Source organism: Phocoena phocoena, chromosome 17 (genome assembly GCF_963924675.1).
Source record: "Phocoena phocoena chromosome 17, mPhoPho1.1, whole genome shotgun sequence".
In the NCBI taxonomy this organism is placed as follows: domain Eukaryota; kingdom Metazoa; phylum Chordata; class Mammalia; order Artiodactyla; family Phocoenidae; genus Phocoena; species Phocoena phocoena.
Window position 1 is genome coordinate 80887231 of NC_089235.1, and position 18566 is coordinate 80905796.

The window sequence follows — 18566 nt, forward strand, 5'->3', positions numbered from 1 at the left end:
CTCTCAACCACTGCGCCACCAGGGAAGCCCTCATGTGCTTTTTGACCATTTATTTCTGTGCCTTCTTTGGAGAAATGTCTATTCAAATCCCTTGCCCATTTTTGAATTGGGCTGTTTGTTTTTGTTGTTGAGGTGTAGGAGTTCACGTATTTTGCATAGTAATCCTTTATCAGATATACTACTTGCAAATATTTTCTCATTCTATGAGTTGTCTGTCTACTCTCTTGATAGTGTCTTTTGATGCCAGAAGGTTTTAATTTTTATGATGTTCAGTTTATCTATTTTTTCTCTTGTTGCCTGTGCTCAGGGTGTCATATCTAGGAAATCATTGCTAAATCCAAGATTTTGAAGATTTGCCCCTACATTTTCTAAGGGATTTTATATTTTTAGGTATTATGTTTTAGTCTTTGATCTGTTTTGAGCTAATTTTTATATATGGTATAAGATAAGGGTCCAACTTTAAACGTTTCTGTGTGTGGTTATCCAGTTTTCCCTGTAACATTTTTGGAAGTCTCTCCCCCCCCCCACTGAATGGTGTGTTAGCTTAAGCTGCCATAACAAAATACCACCGACCAGGTGGCTTAAAAACCAGAAATTTATTTCTCACATTTCTGGAGACTAAGAAGTCCAAGATTGGGCTTCCCTGGTGGTACAGTGATTAATAATCTGCCTGCCAATGCAGAGGACACGGGTTCGAGCCCTGGTCCGGGAAGATCCCACATGCCACAGAGCAACTAAGCCCCTGTGCCACAACTAGTCAGCCTGTGCTCTAGAGCCTGCATGCCACAACTACTGAAGCCTGTGTGCCTAGAGCCTATGCTCCGCAACAAGAGAAGCCACTGCAATGAGAAGTCTGCACGCCTCAATGAAGAGTAGCCCCCGCTCGCCACAGCTAAAAGAAAACCCTCGTGCAGCAACAAAGACCCAACACAGCCAAAAATAAATAAATTAATAAATTAAAAAAAACCAAACCAAGTCCAAGATCAAGGTGTTGGCTGATTCAGCTCCTGGTGAGGATTCCTTTCCAGGCTTGCAGTACAGCCGCCTCATTGTGTCCTCACTTGGTGGAGAAAGATCTCAGGTGTCACTTCCCTCTTCTTATCAGGGCACCAGTCCTATGGCATTAGGGCTCCACCCTATGACCTCATTTAACCTTTATCACCACTTCACAGGCCTTACCTCCAAATACAGTCACATTGGGGGTTAGAGCTTCAGCTTATGAATTTTGAGGGGACACAAACATTCAGTTCATAACAAATGGTCTTTGGCACCCTTGTCAAAAATCGATTGTACATGCAAGGGTTTATTTCTAGGCTCTATTCTCTTCCATTGGTTATATGTCCTTATGCCAGCATCACACTGTTTTGATTAGTGTAGCTTTGTAGTAAGTTTTGAAATCAGGAAGTGTATGTCCTCTAACTTATTAATTAATTCGGCTGCACTGGGTGTTAGTTGTGGCATGTGGGATCTTTAGTTGGGCATGAGAATGCTTAGTTGTGGCATGTGGGATTGTGTTCCCTGACCAGGGATTGAAGCAGGGTCCTGTGCATTGGGAACACGGAGTCTTAAGTCCCTGGACCACTAGGGAAGTCCCTACCTGTTCTTTTTTAAGGTGGTTTTGGCTGTCTCTTGAGATTCCATATGAATTTTAGGATGGGTGTTTCTCTTTCTGCAAAGAAATGTCATTGGGATTTTGATAGGGATTGTAGTGAATCTGTAGATCACGTTGGGTAGTATTCTGCCTCAGTTGACATGATTAAGTGGGGTTTTTTCCTCATTTTATTAACGTGATGTATTACAATGGTTGATTTTCATATGTTGACCCTCCTTGCATTTGGGGAATAAATCCTGCTTGGTCATCATGCATAATCCTTTTTAAATGGGGATTAAAAAAATTAATTAATTTGGCTGCGCCAAGTCTTAGTTGTGGCATGCAGGATCTTTGTGGCGGCATGCGCGATCTTTAGTTGTGGTGTGCGAACTCTTTTAGTTTTTATAAATTTTATTTATTTAGTTTTGGCTGCGTTGTGTCTTTGTTGCTGCATGCGGCCACTCTCTTGTTGCTGCGAGCAGGGGCTACTCTTCCTTGCGGTGTGCAGACTTCTCATTGCAGTGGCTTCTCTTGTTGCGGAGCATGGGCTCTAGGCACGTGGACTTCAGTAGTTGTGGCACGTGGGCTCAGTCGTTGTGGCTCACGGGCTCTAGCATGCAGGCGCAGTAGTTGTGGCGCACGGGCTTAGTTGCTCCGCGGCATGTGGGATCTTCCCGGACCAGGGCTCGAACCTGTGTACCCTGCATTGGCAGGCAGATTCTTTTTAATTTTTTTTTTTTTTATTTATTTTTTATTTTTTTTTGCAGTACACGGGCCTCTCACCGTTGTGGCCTCTCCCATTGCGGAGCGCAGGCTCAGCAGCCATGGCTCAGGGGCCCAGCCGCTCCACGGCATGTGGGATCTTCCCAGACCGGGGCACGAACCCGTGTCCCCTGCATCAGCAGGCGGACTCTCAACCACTGCGCCACCAGGGAAGCCCTGGCAGGCAGATTCTTAACCACTGTGCCACCAGGGAAGCCCACGTGTGAACTCTTAATTACGGCCTGTGGGATCTAGTTCCCTGACCAAGGATGGAACCCAGGCCCCCTGCATCGGGAGTGTGGAGTCTTAGCCACTGGACCACCAGGGAAGTCCCCATGCATAGTCCTTTTAATATGTTGAGTTTGGTTTCCTAGTATTTTGTTGAGGATCTTTGCATGAGTACTCATAAGGGTATTGGTCCATAGTTTTTTGTCTTTGTCTCTCATTGATATCATGGTAATGCTAGACTCATAGGATAAGTTAGGAAGTATTACTTCCTCTTCAGTTTTTGGGAAGAGTTTGAGAAGGGTTGGTGTTTATTCTTTTTTAAATGTTCTGTAGACTTGAAACCCTCTCTGTTGGACTTTTCCTTGATATCCTTATATCTAAAGAGAGTCTCTTGTAGACAGCATGTAGTTGAATCTTGGCTTTTTTTGAAAAATTTTATTTATTTTTGGCTGCGTTGGGTCTTTGTTGCTGCACGCAGGCTTTCTCTAATTGCGGTGAGTGGGGGTACTCTTTGTTGTGGTGTGCGGGCTTCTCATTGCGGTGGCTCCTCTTGTTGCAGGTGGCTTCTCTTGTTGCAGAGCATGGGCTCTAGGCACATGGGCTTCAGTAGTTGTGGCACACGGGCTCAGTAGTTGTGATGTGCGGGCTCTGGAGCGCAAGCTCAGTAGTTGTGGCACATGGGCTTACTTGCTCCGTGGCATGTGGGATCTTTCCGGACCAGGGCTCGAACCTATGTCCCCTGTATTGGCAGGTGGATTCTTAACCACTGTGCCACCAGGGAAGTCCTTAGTTGATTTTTTTTTTTTTTTTTGTAGTGTATCATTTTAATTCCCTTCTTTACTTTTCTGTATATTTTTTAGTTATTTTCTTAGTCATTACTTTGGGGATTACATTAAAAGCTGATAACAACTTAGCTGGAATAATACTGACTTAGTTTAGTAGTGTAAACACACTCTACATCTCTGTACCCCCTTTATGTTGTTATTGTCACAGGTCACATCTTTGTATGACACACTACGATTATTGTCATGCATTTGCCTATTAAATCATGTGGGAAAAGGAGACATTACAAGCTGTAACAAAAGTATAGTAATACTAGCTTTTTATATTTACCTATGCAGTTCCTTTTACTAGTGTTCTTTATTTTTTCTTGTGGCATTGAGTTAATATCTAATACCCTTTTATTTCACTGTACATGAGGAGCCATTCTTTGGTTGCTGCTTTCAGAATTGTCTCCATCTTTGGGTTTTGACAACTTGACTCTAATTTGTTTCAGTGTGTTTATCCTGTTTGGCATTGGACGTGCATATTTCACATCTCAGATTTCAGAAGTTCCTGTCCATTATGTCTTCAGATATCTTTTCTGCCCCTTTCTCTTCTTTCTAGGAGTCCTGTAATGTGTATGTTGGTACATTTGATAGTGTTTCATAGGTTTCTTGGATCTGTTCATTTTTCTTCATTTTTTCTTTCTGCTCCTTATACTGGGTAATTCTAATTGTCATTTTTTTTTCTTCTTCACATCTTTATTGGAGTATAAACGCTTTAGTGTTCTGTTAGTTTGCAGTATAACAAAGTGAATCAGCTATATGCATACATATATCCCCATATCCCCTCCCTCTTGAGCCTCCCTCCCACCCTCCCTATCCCACCCCTCTAGGTCATCACAAGTTGATCTCCTTGTGCTATGCAGCAGCTTCCCACTAGCCGTTCATTTTACATTTGGTAGTGTATATATGTCAGTGCTACTCTCTCACTTCATCCCAGCTTCCTCTTTCCCACCGTGCCCTCAAGTCCATTCTCTACGTCTGTCTTTATTCCTGCGCTGCTACTAGGTTCATCAGTACTGGTTTTTAAAATTCCATATGTATGCATTAGCATACGGTATTTGTTTTCCTCTTTCTGACTTCACTCTGTATGACAGATTCTAAGTCCATCCACCTCACTACAAATAACTAAATTTCGTTCCTTTTTATGGCTGAGTAATATTCCGTTGTATATATGTGCCACATCATCTTTATCCATTCATCTGTGTTTTTTTGTTTTTGTTTTTATTTTGTTTATTTGTTTTTGGCTGCATTGGGTTTTCATTGTGCTGTACAGGTTTCTCATTGCGGTGGCTTCTCATTGCGGAGCATGGGCTCTAGAGTGCAGGCTCAGTAGTTGTGGCACATGGGGTCAGTAGTTGTGGCTCATCAGCTCTAGAGTGCAGGCTCAGTTGTGGCGCGCGGGCTTAGTTGCTCCGTGGCATGTGGGATCTTCCCGGACCAGGGCTCAAACCCATGTCCCCTGCGTTGGCAGGTGGATTCTTAACCACTGCACCACCAGGGAAGCCTGTGGCAGGTGGATTCTTAGCCACTGCCCCACCAGGGAAGTCCTCACATAGGTGTTGGATTGTCGTGTTTTTGTTGTCATTTGTTTCTAGGTATTTTTTAATTTCTTCTTTGATTTCTTCAGTGATATCTTGGTTATTTAACAGTGCACTGTTTAGCCTCCATGTATTTGTGTTTTCTACAGTTTTTTTTTTCCTGTAATTGATTTCTAATCTCATAGTGTTGTGGTGGGTAAAGATGCTTGATATAATTTCAATTTTCAAAAATTTTCCAGGACTTGATTTGTGACCCAAGATGTGACCTCTTCTGGAGAACGTTCTGTGTGCACTTGAGAAGAAGTATATTCTACCACTTTCAGGTGGAATGTCCTAAAAATATCAATTAAGTCTGTCTGGTTGTTTGTGTCATTTAAAGCTTGTGTTTTCCTTATTTATTTTCTGTGTGGATGATCTGTCTATTGGTGTAAGTGGGGTGTTAGAGTCCCCCACTATTATTGTGTTACTGTCGATTTTTCCTTTCATGGCTGCTAGCATTTGCCTTATGTATTGAGGTGCTTCTATGTTGGGGGCATACATTTTTAAAATTTTTTGTTTATTTTTGGCTGCATTGCATAAATGCAATTGTTATGTTTTCATCTTGAATTGATCCCTTGATCATTACGTAGTGTCCTTCCTTATCTCTTGTAACAGTCTTTATTTTAAAGTCTATTTTATCTGATATGAGTATTGCTACTCCAGCTTTCTTGTGATTTCCATTTGCATAGAGTATCTTTTTCCATCCCCTCACTTTCAGTCTGTATGTTTCCCTAGGTCTGAAGTGGGTCTCTTGTAGACAGCATATATACAGATCTTGTTTTTGTATCTATTCAGCCAGTCAGTGTCTTTTGGTTGGAGCATTTACTCAATTTACATTCAAGGTGATTATTGATATGTGTGTTCCTATTACCGTTTTCTTAATTGATTTGGGTTTGTTTTTGTGGGTCTTTTTCTTCTCTTGTGTTTCCTGCTTAGAGAAGTTCCTTTAGCATTTGTTGTAAAGCTAGTTTGGTCGTGCTGAACTCTCATAGCTTTTGCTTGTCTGTAAAGCTTTTGATTTCTCTGTCGAATCTTAATGAAGTCCTTGCTGGGTAGAGTAATGTTGGTTGTAGGTTTTTCCCTCTCATCATTTTATATAGGTCCTGCCATTCCCTTCTGGTTTGCAGAGTTTCTCTGAAAGGTCAGCTGTTAACCTTATGGGGATTCCCTTGTATGTTATTTGTTGCTTTTCCCTTGCTACTTTTAATATTTTTTCTTTGTATTTATTTATTTATTTGTTTTATTGTTTTTTTGCAGTACACGGGCCTCTCACCGTTGCGGCCTCTCCCGTTGCGGAGCACAGGCTCCGGATGTGCAGGCTCAGCGGCCATGGCTCATGGGCCCAGCCTCTCTGTGGCATGTGGGATCCTCCTGGACCGGGGCATGAACCCGTGTCCCCTGCATCGGCAGGTGAACTCCCAACTGCTGCGCCACCAGGGAAGCCCCTGTATTTAATTTTTGATAGTTTGATTAATATGCGTCTCGGCGTGTGTCTCTTTGGGTTTATCCTGTATGGGACTCTCTGCACTTCCTGGACTTGATTGACTATTTCCTTTCCCATATTAGGGAAGTTTTCAACTATAATCTCTTCAAAGATTTTCTCAGACCCTTTCTTTTTCTCCTCTTCTTCTGGGACCCCTATAGTTAAAATGTTGTTGAGTTTAATGTTGTCCCTGGGGTCTCTGAGATGTCTTCAATTGTTTTCATTCTTTTTTTCTTTATTTTGCTCCCCGGCAGTTATTTCCACCCTTTTATCTTTCAGCTCACTTATCCAGTCTTCTGCCTTAGTTATTCTCCTATTGATTCCTTCTGGAATATTTTTTAAAATATATATATATATTTTTTGTTTGTTTTTGTTTTGTTTGTTTTTGTTTTGTTTGTGGTACGCGGGCCTCTCACTGTTGTGGCCTCTCACATTGTGGAGCACAGGCTCCGGACGCGCAGGCTTAGCGGCCATGGCTCATGGGCCCAGCTGCTCCACGGCATGTGGGATCTTCCTGGACCGGGTCACGAACCTGTGTCCCCTGCATCGGCAGGTGGACTCTCAACCACTGCGCCACCAGGGAAGCCCTTTAATGTATTTTTTGTAATATATTTATTTAATTTTACTTTTGGCTGTGTTGGGTTTTCGTTGCTGCACACAGGCTTTCTCTAGTTGCGGTGAGCGGGGGCTAATCTCGTTGCAGTGTGCGGCGCTTCTCACTGCAGTGGCTTTTCTCATGGAGCATGGGCTCTAGGCGTGCGGGGTTCAGTAGTTGTGGCACACGGGCTCAGTAGTTGTGGCTTACGGGCTCTAGAGCACAGGCTCAGTAGTTGTGGCACACAGGCTTAGTTGCTCTGAGGCATGTGGAATCTTCCCGGACCAGGGCTCAAACCCCTGTCCCCTGCACTGGCAGCCAGATTCTCAACCACTGCGCCACCAGGGAAGCCCCTTCTAGAGTATTTATAATTGCAGCAATTGTGTTGTTCATCACTGTTTGTTTGCTCTTTAGTTCTTATAGATCCTTGTTAAACGTTTCTTGTATTTTCTCCATTCTATTCCCGTTATTTTGGATCATCTTTACTATCATTACTCTGAATTATTTTGCAGGTAGGTTGCCTATTTCGTTTTCATTTATTTGGTCTTGTAGGTTTTTACCTTTCTCCTTCGTCTGTAACATATTTTTTTGTCGTTTCTTTTTTCTTTTTGATGGATGGGGCTGTGTTCCTGTCTTACTTGTTGTTTGGCCTGAGGCATCCAGCCCTGGAGTTTGCAGGCAGTTGGGTAGAGCCAGGTCTTGGTACCGAGATGAAGACCTCCGGGAGGCCTCACTCTGATTGATATTCCCTGGGGTCTGAGATTCTCTGTTAGTCCAGCAGTTTGGACTCGGAGCTCCCACCACAGGAGCTTGGGCCCGACCTGGGCACCAAGATCCCGCAAGCTGCATGGCACGGCAAAAAAGAAAAGAAAAGAAAAAAAGGAGCAGTACAATAACAAAGAATAAAAAATAAAATAAAATTAGAAAGATAGAATTAGGGAAAATAAAAATATAGTTGAGGGCTTCCCTGGTGGTGCAGTGGTTGAGAGTCTGCCTGCCGATGCAGGGGACACAGGTTTGCGCCCCGGTCTGGGAAGATCCCACATGCTGCGGAGTGGCTGGGCCCGTGAGCCATGGCCGCTGAGCCTGCGCGTCCGGAGACTGTGCTCCACAATGGGAGAGGCCACAACAGTGAGAGCCCCATGTACTGCAAAAAAAACAAAAAAACAAAAACAAAATATATATATATATATATATATATATATATATATATATATATATATATATATATATATAGTTGAAACAACTGCAACAAGGTAAAACAACCACAACAGAAAAAAGAAAAAAAACCCAAAAACCAAAAAACCAGTTGTCTTATCTTCAAGTTCATTGATCTTCCTTCTGCTGCTCAGATCTGCTCTTGAACCCTCCAGTGAGTTTTTCATTTCAGTGTTGTACATTTCAGTCCCACAGTTTCTGCTTGGCACGTCCTGAGCGTCATTTGATGCCAACTCTGTATTGTAAGTCCCCCACCCCTTGGGGTTGCTGCATCTTGCTTGTTGAGGGTTGGAGCCACCTGTGACTTTTCCTTACTTTTTCAAAGTGTAGTCCCTGAAGTTTCTGTTTAATTTTCCATGTGGTCAGCCAGTGACCTAACAAAGATTTCCTTAAATATCTAGTTCCCAAAAGGGGAAGAAACAAGTATCTTTTTAATTCCTCCGGAAGCCACTTTTACCCATTTGAAACCAGTGTTTAAAACAATGACAGCCAATGGGCTTCCCTGGTGGCACAGCGGTTGGGAGTCTGCCTGCCAACGCAGGGGACACAGGTTCGAGCCCTGGTGCAGGAGGATCCCACATGCCGTGGAGCAGCTGGGCCCGTGCATCACAGCTGCTGAGCCTGTGCTCTGGAGCCCGTGAGCCACAACTGCTGAAGCCCGTGCGCCTGGAGCCCATGCTCCCCAACGAGAGAAGCCACTGCAATGAGAAACCCGTGCACCACAACAAAGAGTAGCCCCCACTCGCCACAACTAGAGAAAGACAGTGTGCAGCAACGAAGACCCAATGCAGCCAAAAATAAATAAATAAATAAATTTATAAAAACAAAACAAAACAAAACAAAAACAATGACAGTGAAACCTGTGCCAGCCCCGCAGTGGCCAAAAGCAGCTGTCAACCGCCAGAGCACAGTTCTCGTGTTCGGAGGATGGTGGCCTTATTGCCCGTCCTTCCTCCAGCAAAGCTGTGTCAGAAATGCAGGCCGGCATCCACGTGGCTGTGTGCCACGGGCCAGGTGATGGGTGTGCTAGGTGCTGGCCAGCTGTGGATTCACTGGAATTTGCGGAAATTCCATACCCTCTTCGTCAAGCTCTCTCCTGGATGCTGCAAGCGTCTGACTAGACTTGAGTTCTAGAATAGTTACTTTAGAGTTCCTGCCAGCTCAGTGGTCCTTTAGGTGGAGAGACAGAGTCCTGGAGCTTCCTACTCTTCCCCTTCCAGGACATCACTCCCTGATAACTGCCTTTGTAACAGTAACAAAATGTCTACCTAATTAACATTTTAGTTTTATAAAACTTATCATTTGGACATATATTATTCCATAGTGCCTACTTCAGGCCTTTAACTTTTTCTTTTAAATTGTGTCTTTAGCACACATTCCTAGGAACAGGATAAACGTTTTAAAGGACACTGATGTAAGTATGCAAATGCTTTCCAGAGTGGTTGTGCCCAATACGTAATGTCACCAGCACTGAATCCCTGGAAAACTCTGCCTGCCTGCCTGTCAGGGTGCAAAGTTGAGCAGAGCACAGTCTGATTTCCACTCCACCTTCCCGCATGGACGTTGTGCTTTTAACCTCTGCTTGCAGATTAAACGGGCACGACCGTGGCCAGTGCTTCACTGACTGATTACTCAGGAAACAGCATTTCTGAGTTTGGGTTTAAATGGGACCCTCCACCCTGTCACTGCTTGTAGCCCAGATGATCTTTTGTTGGGTTGTCTAAGAACCCCTGCTCTGGGGGGGGGGTCCCTTCCACTGGCGTGGATGTCCCCTGAGCCAGTGGCACCCGAGGGACTGTGGCCTACTTGAAGGGAGCCCCAAAGACCTGGGTGGGGGGGTAGGCTGGAGAGGCAGGGAGGGGTGGAGGGGCAGTGCAGTCTGGAGAAACATTTAATGGTGAAGCGTACCTGGAAAAAGAAAGGTACGCTGTCGTTTTCATCATGCAGAACCAGAGGACACAGTCTGACAGGTTTTCCTGGCTGTTTGGTTTTGGCTTAATAGGGCTGGTCACACGAGCTGGTGACACATTTTCACAGGGGCCAAGTGTCCAGCCCGTCTTGGGGTGGGGAGGGAGCACGGGCAGAGGGACCCACTGGTTCTGGATGTTGGCACTGGGCCGTCTTGGGTGGCCGCTCCTGGGCACCTGGTCAGCTCACTCCTGTGCTGTGTCTTGTTGTCTCCTCAGCTCACGAGATCAGGAACCAATTTGTCAGCCTGCGTTTGCGGGTGATATCATCCCAGACCACAGGCTGCTTGTTAGATATTAATTGTTAACAGCTCTGGGCAGCTAGCAGTGAGTCAGATGAGCAGTTGGGCTCAGACAATCAGACAGTGAGGACCCTGGCCTGTTAGGGGAGGCTCAAGCATCCCCGAGTGAAAGAGGTCATGGCATCCACCCTGAAGGTCATGGTGAGGCCAGGTGAGGTCATGCTCACAGCGTGCATGTTTGGTGCTCACGTACTAGGTTTTGTGCCTGGCCCTGTGCACACCCTTGGGGCAAAGATCCAGACAGGACATCACATCTGAGCCACAGGGCTGCTGGGAGCTGGACCTGGGCTCTCCCAGCCCTGTCCTTGGGTTGAGCCAGTCCATGGGTGCCCCCCGGGTGAATGGCCTCTCTGCTCTCCTTGAGAGGCTGGAGTGGCTGGAGGGGGCCGTGAGGCCTCTCATGCTTGCCTGGGGAATCGCCTGCCCCAGCCTGTCCCAGTTTCCTATGTGGGTCTCGGGGTCCCCTGGGGTTGTAGAGTGTTTGGACGCCTCCTCGTGGGGGTGAGTGGCTCCCCTTAACCCCCGTGGTGGTTGCACCTGTCCAGAGTCCCGCAAACTCAGCACGTGGACCACACGGACTGAGGCCTGGGCTGGTCTTCCTGCAGTGACTTAATTCCACACTGACCCTGTGACAGAACCCCAGGCTCACAAAGGGAAGTGATTGGCCTGAGGTCACAGTAGTTGCAGGCAGGTCTGGGCTCCAACCCACTCTTTTTTTTTGGCTGTGTTGGGTCTTCATTGCTGTGTGCGGTCTTTCTCTAGTTGTGGAGAGTGGGGCTACTCTTCATAATGGTGCGTGGGCTTCTCATTGTCGTGGCTTCTCTTGTGGAGCACGGGCTCTAGGCACGCGAGCTTCAGTAGTTGTGGCGCACAGGCTTAGTTGCTCCGCGGCACGTGGGATCTTCCTGGACCAGGGATAGAACCAGTGTCCCCTGCATTGGCAGGCGGATTCTTAACCAGTGCGCCACCAGGGAAGTCCCTCCAACCCACTCTTAATCACCTTTGCAGAAAAGACTACCCTCACCTCAGGAGAGGGCTGGCCTCTGTCCTGGGCTCCTGGATGGTTGGAATGTCCTGCCTGAGAAGAGTTATCTTTGTTTACCTGCAGCCTTGGGCCATGCGAGGTGGTCTACACCAACAATGACCTATGGTGGAGTCCTTGGGCTGCACGGCATCAGCTCGACCTCTGGAGGGGCTGGAGCCTGAGGTTGGTCGTGTAGGCAGCCAGCTGTCACCAGCCCCAGTAAGAGCTCTGGATGCCAAGGCTCAGGTGAGCTTCCCTGTTGCCATACCCGTGCACTGTGTCCCACACCAGTGTCAGGAAAGTAATGCTGCCTGTGACTCTGCAGGGAGAGGACAATGGAAGCTCCACATCTGGAACTTTCCCTGGATTCTGCCCCATGCAGCCTCTTGGCTGATTTGAATCTGTGTCTTTTCCCTGTAACACACTGTAACCATGTTATATCAGCTTTCAAGGTGAGTTCTTTGTGTCCATGTAGAAAGTTATTGAACTTGAGAGTGATCTTTGGGAGCCTGAAACCTGTGAGTGGTGTCAGAGGTGAGGGCAGTCTTGGGGACCCTGAAATGCACACCATCTCACTGGCACTTCTCAGCTCAGGAACTTTTACACATGAAACTAAAAGTGTTCCCCAAACTTATCCAGATGGGCCAGAGATGAGACCCCAGTGCTGTCCCCACCACCGCTGCTCTGATTTTCCTCTGCCCCCGGGCAAGTCCGACTCCTGGGCCTCCACCTCCAGCCTCTCTATGCACGAGTGGACTTCGGCGCACTAAGCTTCCAGACCTGTCGTCCAGGAGCGCCGTTGCCCCTCAGGGAGCCTCTGGGCTGCCTGGCACCTGCCAGCCATGTCCTGGTGCGCAGCCATCTTCCTCCAGAGGAGACGGTCACGCTATTGTGGCCCCATACCCGACACAGGTGGACTGTATTGTCACCGGCAATGCATTTTCCTATCCCTTTACAGCTCTGCATATCACAGCATAGCCTTCACTGATCGACTGGCAGGGGAGGCACGGTTTTGTTTGGAATGGGCACCCATGAGCCTTTCTCAGGCTCTCCTGGTTGGATTGCCCACTCGTGTCCAACGGCCTCTGATGTGTAGGAGACCCTTAAGCCAAGGTTACTGATCTTCCTCCACGCGTAAATATGGGTTCCAGGCATTGCTTTTTTATTGGAAAATGTCAGATTATACACAGTACACCAAATTCTAGGTGGTCTAAAATATTTTCCAAATAATAGAAAATTTGAAGAGAACTAAGCATCAGATTTTTGGTAGCTGTAAGGAGAAATAATATAAAGAGAAAGATTTAAATACATAAAATATAAAGACTTCGAACTAAAAAAGAAAAAATCCAAAGTAAGTGTGAATGCTGCTGACAAGTCAGAGGTGGGAGATAATGGCTGAGAATGGTGTCACCAGAGTGAGGGGGACCCCAAAGGTCATTCCAACCTCTGATGTGACTTCCAAAAGGGGCAGACTGCCCTTAGGTCCCAGCAGGTCACGTGCTACTCCTGCTTCTTGGAAAGGCAAGTGGCAAAAATGCATGTTCCAGGCTCCTTCTCAGGGAGAGGGGCGCTGCAGCTCGCCACCCAGGTCAGTGCAGCTGACAGCAAGAAAAGGCAGAATGACAGAGTTAAGTGCGCTTCCTTTGGCAAGGTGGGAAAGCAAACTATACATTTTGCAATGATTTCCCCGGAAACCCTAACTTACTTGGAGGATTTAGCAATCAGAACGATTTGCACTGTGTAACTCAAGTTGTCCTGTGATACAGAGGGTCTTTCCAAAAAAACATCCCTGTACATTGAAACTACCTGACCTCTTACTTTCATCTTGACTACATGACCATTTCTTTTTTTTTTCCAACAACAGAGCATTACCTTTTTTTCCCCTTTTTTAAAAAACAATATATGTTTTTAATTGAAATATAGTTGATTAACAATGTGTTAATTTCTGCTGTGCAGCAATGTGATTCAGTTATACATATATATATGTATATATTCTTTTCTAAAATATTCTTTTCCATTATGGTTTATCATATGATGTTGAATATAATTCTCTGTGCCATACAGTAGGTCCTTGTTTATCCATTAAACATTAACATTATATATAAAAGCTTCCATCTGCTAACCTCAACCTCCCACTGCATCCCTCCCCAACCCCCTCCCCCTTGGCAACCAATAGTCTGTTCTCTATGTCCAAGACTCTGTTTCAAAAATAGGTTCATTTGTGTCGTATTTTAGATGCCACATATAAGTGATATCATATGGTATTTGTCTTTTTCTTTATGACTTACTTCACTTAGTATGATAATCTCTAGTTGCATCTATTGCTGCTGCTAATGGCATTATTTTGTTCTTTTTTATGGCAGAATAGTATTCCATTGTATATAAATAGACCCCATCTTTATCCATTCGTCTGTCAATGGACATTGAGGTTGCTTCCATGTTCTGGCTATTGTGAGTAGTGCTGCTATGAGCGTAGGGGTGCGTGGATCTTTTTAGATGAGAGTTTTGTCTGTATATATTCCCAGGAGTAGGATTCCTGGATATGATAGTTCTATGTTTAGTTTTCTGAGGAATCTCCATGCTGTTCTCCATAGTGGTTGTACCAGTTTACATTCCCACCAACAGTGTAGGAGGGTTCCCTTTTCTCCACACAGTCTCCAGTATTTGTTATTTGTAGACTTTTTAATGATGGCCATTCTGACTGGTGTGAGGTGGTACCTCATTGTAGTTTTGATTTGCATTTCTCTAATAATTGGCGATGTTGTGCATTTTATCACGTGGCTGTTGGCCATTTGTATTTCTGCTTTGAAGAAATGTCTGTTTAGGTTTTCTGCCCACTTTTTAACTGGGTTGTTTTTTTTGTTGTTGTTGAGTTGTATGAGCTGTTTGTACATTTTAGAAATTAAGCCCTTGTCAGTTGTTTGTAAACATTTTCTCCCACTCTGTACATTGTCTTTTTGTTTTGCTTATGGTTTCCTTTGCTGTGCAAAAGTTTGTAAGTTTGATTAGGTCCCATTTGTTTATTTTTGTTTTTATTTCTATTTCCTTGGGAGACTGACTGCCTCAGGTACGATTTGTCAGGCAATGTTTTGCCTATGTACTCTTCCATGAGTTTTATGGTGTCATGTCTTATGTTTAAGACTTTAAGCCATTTTGAGTTTGTTTATGGTGAGAGTGTTCTAACTTCATTGATATACATGCATCCAACTTTCCCAACACCACTTGCTGAAGAGACTGTGTTTTTTTTTTTTTTTTTTTACCATTGTATGTTCTTGCCTCCTTTGTCAAAGATTAATTGACCACGGGTGTGTGGGCCTATTTCTGGGCTATTCTGTTCCATTGACTCATATGTTGGTTTTTGTGCCAATACCACAGTTTTGATTACTGTAGCTTTGTATTGAGTTGGCCAAAAAGTTCAGGTTTTTCCGTAAGATGTTACAGAAAAACCCGAACGAACTTTTTGGCCAACCCAATAGTATTGTCTCAAATCTGGGACGGTTATGCTTCCTGCTTTGTTCTTTTTTATAAATTTATTTATTAATTTATTTTTGGCTGCATTGGGTCTTCGTTGCTGGAACTTGTGTCCCCTGCATTGGCAGACGGATTCTTAACCACTGCACCACCAGGGAAGTCCCGTGCTTTGTTCTTTTTCCTCAGGATTTCTTTGGCAATTCTGGGTATTTTATAGTTCCATATGAATTTTAGGATTATCAGTTCTAGAAGTTTTTGTGTGGAGTCTTTAGGGTCTTCTACATATTCAGTTGGTGAAAAAGTGCCTTTGGCTTTTAAGTAAAAATAAAAGACACACTTTTAATTTTCACCAAGAACGTTATTGAACAACGTATTCACTCTTTTGTTCTACCTTCCGCCATTTTTCAGGCAACTTCATAATTCCATCTTCCCAAAACTTTTTTTAAAAATAAATTTATTTATTTAATTTATTTACCTTTGGCTGTGTTGGGTCTTTGTTGCTGCACGTGGGCTTTCTCTAGTTGCGGCGAGCAGGGGCTACTCTTTGTTGTGGTGTGCAGGCTTCTCATTGTGGTGACTTCTCTTGTTGCAGAGCACGGGCTCTAGGCGTGTGGGCTTCAGTGGTTGTGGAATGCAGGCTCAGTAGTGGCTCCTGGGCTCTAGAGCACAGGCTCACCAGTTGTGATGCACGGGCCTAGTTGCTCCGCGGCATACGGGATCTTCCCGGACCAGGGCTTGAACCGTGTCCCCTGCATTGGCAGGCAGATTCTTAACCACTGCGCCACCAGGGAAGCTCCCACAAAACTTTTTGAGCAAAGAACTGTTCCGGGTGCCTTTTACAGTCTTCCAGGGAGTTGAAATTTTTTCCATTAAGAGAATTTTGTAAAGACCTAAATAAATGGAAATCCAAAGGTGCAATGTCTGGTGAATATGGCGGATGAATCAGAACTTCCCAGCCAAGTTGTAATAGTTTTTGCCTGGTCATCAAAGAAACTAGTGGTCTTGCATTATCCTGATGGAAGATTATGCGTTTTCTGTTCACTAATTCCAGACGCTTTTCAATGAGTGCTGCTTTCATTTGGTCTAATTGGGATCAGTACTTGTTGGAATTAATCGTTTGGTTTTCCGGAAGGAGCTCATAATAGAGGACTCCCTTCCAATCCACATACACAACATCACCTTCTTTGGATGAAGACTGGCCTTTGGTGTGGCTGGTGATGGTTCATTTCTCTTGCCCCACGATCTCTTCCATTTCACATTATTGTACAGTATCCACTTTTCAATCACCCATCACAATTTGTTTTAAAAATGGAACATTTTCGTTATGTTTAAGTAGAGAATTGCATGGGAAATACGGTCAAGAAGGTTTTCTCCGCTTAACTTATGTGGAATGCAAACATCAAAGTGATGAACATAACCAAGCTGGTGCAAGTGATTTTCAACACTTGATCTGGATATTTTGAGTATGTTGGCTATCTCCTGTGTGGTATAATATTGACTGTTCTCAATTAATGTTCTCTGTTTGATCACTATCAACTTCAACTGGTCTACCCGACCACGGAGCATCGTCCAGCGAGAAATCTCCAGTACAAGACTTTGCAAACCACTTTTGACACGTTCGGTCCGTCACAGCACCTTCTCCATAGGCTGCACAAATCTTTTTTTGCATTTAGGTTGTGTTTTTACCTTTTTTGAAATAATAAAGCATAATATGCTGAAAATGTTGCTCTTTTTCTTCCATCTTTGATATTAAAATGGCTACACAGAAATTCAAGAGTTTTGATACAAGTCTTTTTTAAAATGCACGCTGATATGACAGCTGTCACATACAGGCTAACAAAATTGTTTTTAATGAAGTTAAAGACAATTAGGTGCTACTGAGCCATCTTAAAGAAAGAGCTGAATGAACATTTTGGCCCACCCAGTAGTATTCAGATCATCTGCATATGATGGCAACTTTACCTCTTCCCTTCCAATTTGGATGACTTTTATTTCTTTTTCTTGTCTGATTGCTGTGGCGAGGACTTCCAGTGTTGAATAGAGGCGGTGAGAGTGGGCAGCCTTGTCTTGGAACATGACTGTTTCTTACTCTGACTTCCACACGATTAGGAATTGTGTCCTGAGTAGTGGTGGGCTCAGCTGAGTAGCACTGGGAGTCAGATGCCAGTCATGGACTGAGTGAGTCAAAAAGTTTGGTAGCTTCCCTGTGATCTCAGTTCCTCTCTCATGTTACACCTGAGTGATGTAAGCTCCTCTCAGCAGTGCCTGCAGAGAGGGGAAAACAAGCTTTCACCTGCATCAGTGATTGCTGTGGACCTAAGGATCAACACTCTAGGACTTCCCTGGTGGCACAGTGGTTAAGCATCCACCTGCCAATGCAGGGGACAAGGGTTCAAGCCCTGGTCTGGGAAGATCCCACATGCTGTGGAGCAACGAAGCCCGTGCGCCACAACTACTGAACCTGTGCTATAGAGCCCAAGAGCTACAGCTACTGAGCCCGTGTGCCACAACTAATGAAGGCCGTGCGCCTGTGCTCTGCAATGAGAAGCCCGCGCACCAGAACTAGAGAAAAGCACACGTGCAGCAACCAAGACACAACACAGCCAAAAAAAAAAAAAAAAAAGTGATCAACACTCTGGTCCTTGATTTTTCCTGAGAATAGAGAGAAAAAACTTTTAAAAATTATGAATAAACTAGATTACAGTATACGACAATGAATACTAGACTCTCTTGGAACTAGGAGTAAAAAATGAAAGAAAACCCTCAGTCATAGCAAAAGAAATATCAGAAAGATTAAACAAAAAGCTTTTTGAGAATTTTGTTTTAAAAGTATGTGCCAGGGGCTTCCCTGGTGGCGCAGTGGTTGAGAGTCCGCCTGCCGATGCAGGGGACACGGGTTCGTGCCCCGGTCCGGGAGGATCCCACGTGGCGCAGAGCGGCTGGGCCCGTGAGCCACGGCCACTGAGCCTATGCATCCGGAGCCTGTGCTCCGCAGCGGGAGAGGCCGCAGCAGTGAGAGGCCCGCATACCGCAAAAAAAAAAAAAGTATGTGCCGAAGAACTGTCTTTTTAGTAACACTATTTTTGGGAAACATCATAGTGTATAAAGAGGCACCCACGTGGTGTAGCAGCTGTAAGGTCTGGGCTCTGAGTGTGAAGAGGCCTCCTAAGCCTACATGGGCCCAGAAGCCCAAGACATCCCATGATTTCTGTGCACAGGTTTTGAGGAAAAGATCCATTTTTGAGTTGAATCTTCACTAATAAGTTAGGACCTCCCTTCTGATCTTGAAAAGTTAAAGGAGTAGATAAAGGGTTTTCTAAATTTACATCATTTCTCACTAATTAATCTTTAGAGTCCCGCCCCCCCACCCCCCTGCCACCCGGTTTTCATACAAAACAAGTGGTTCCACACACACAGGATTTTCAGCCATAATACATCACGACACTTAGTGACAATCTTTTTTATGTCGTTTTATCCACACAGCATTGTAGTGCTTAACAGAATACTGAAAATATCGTCCA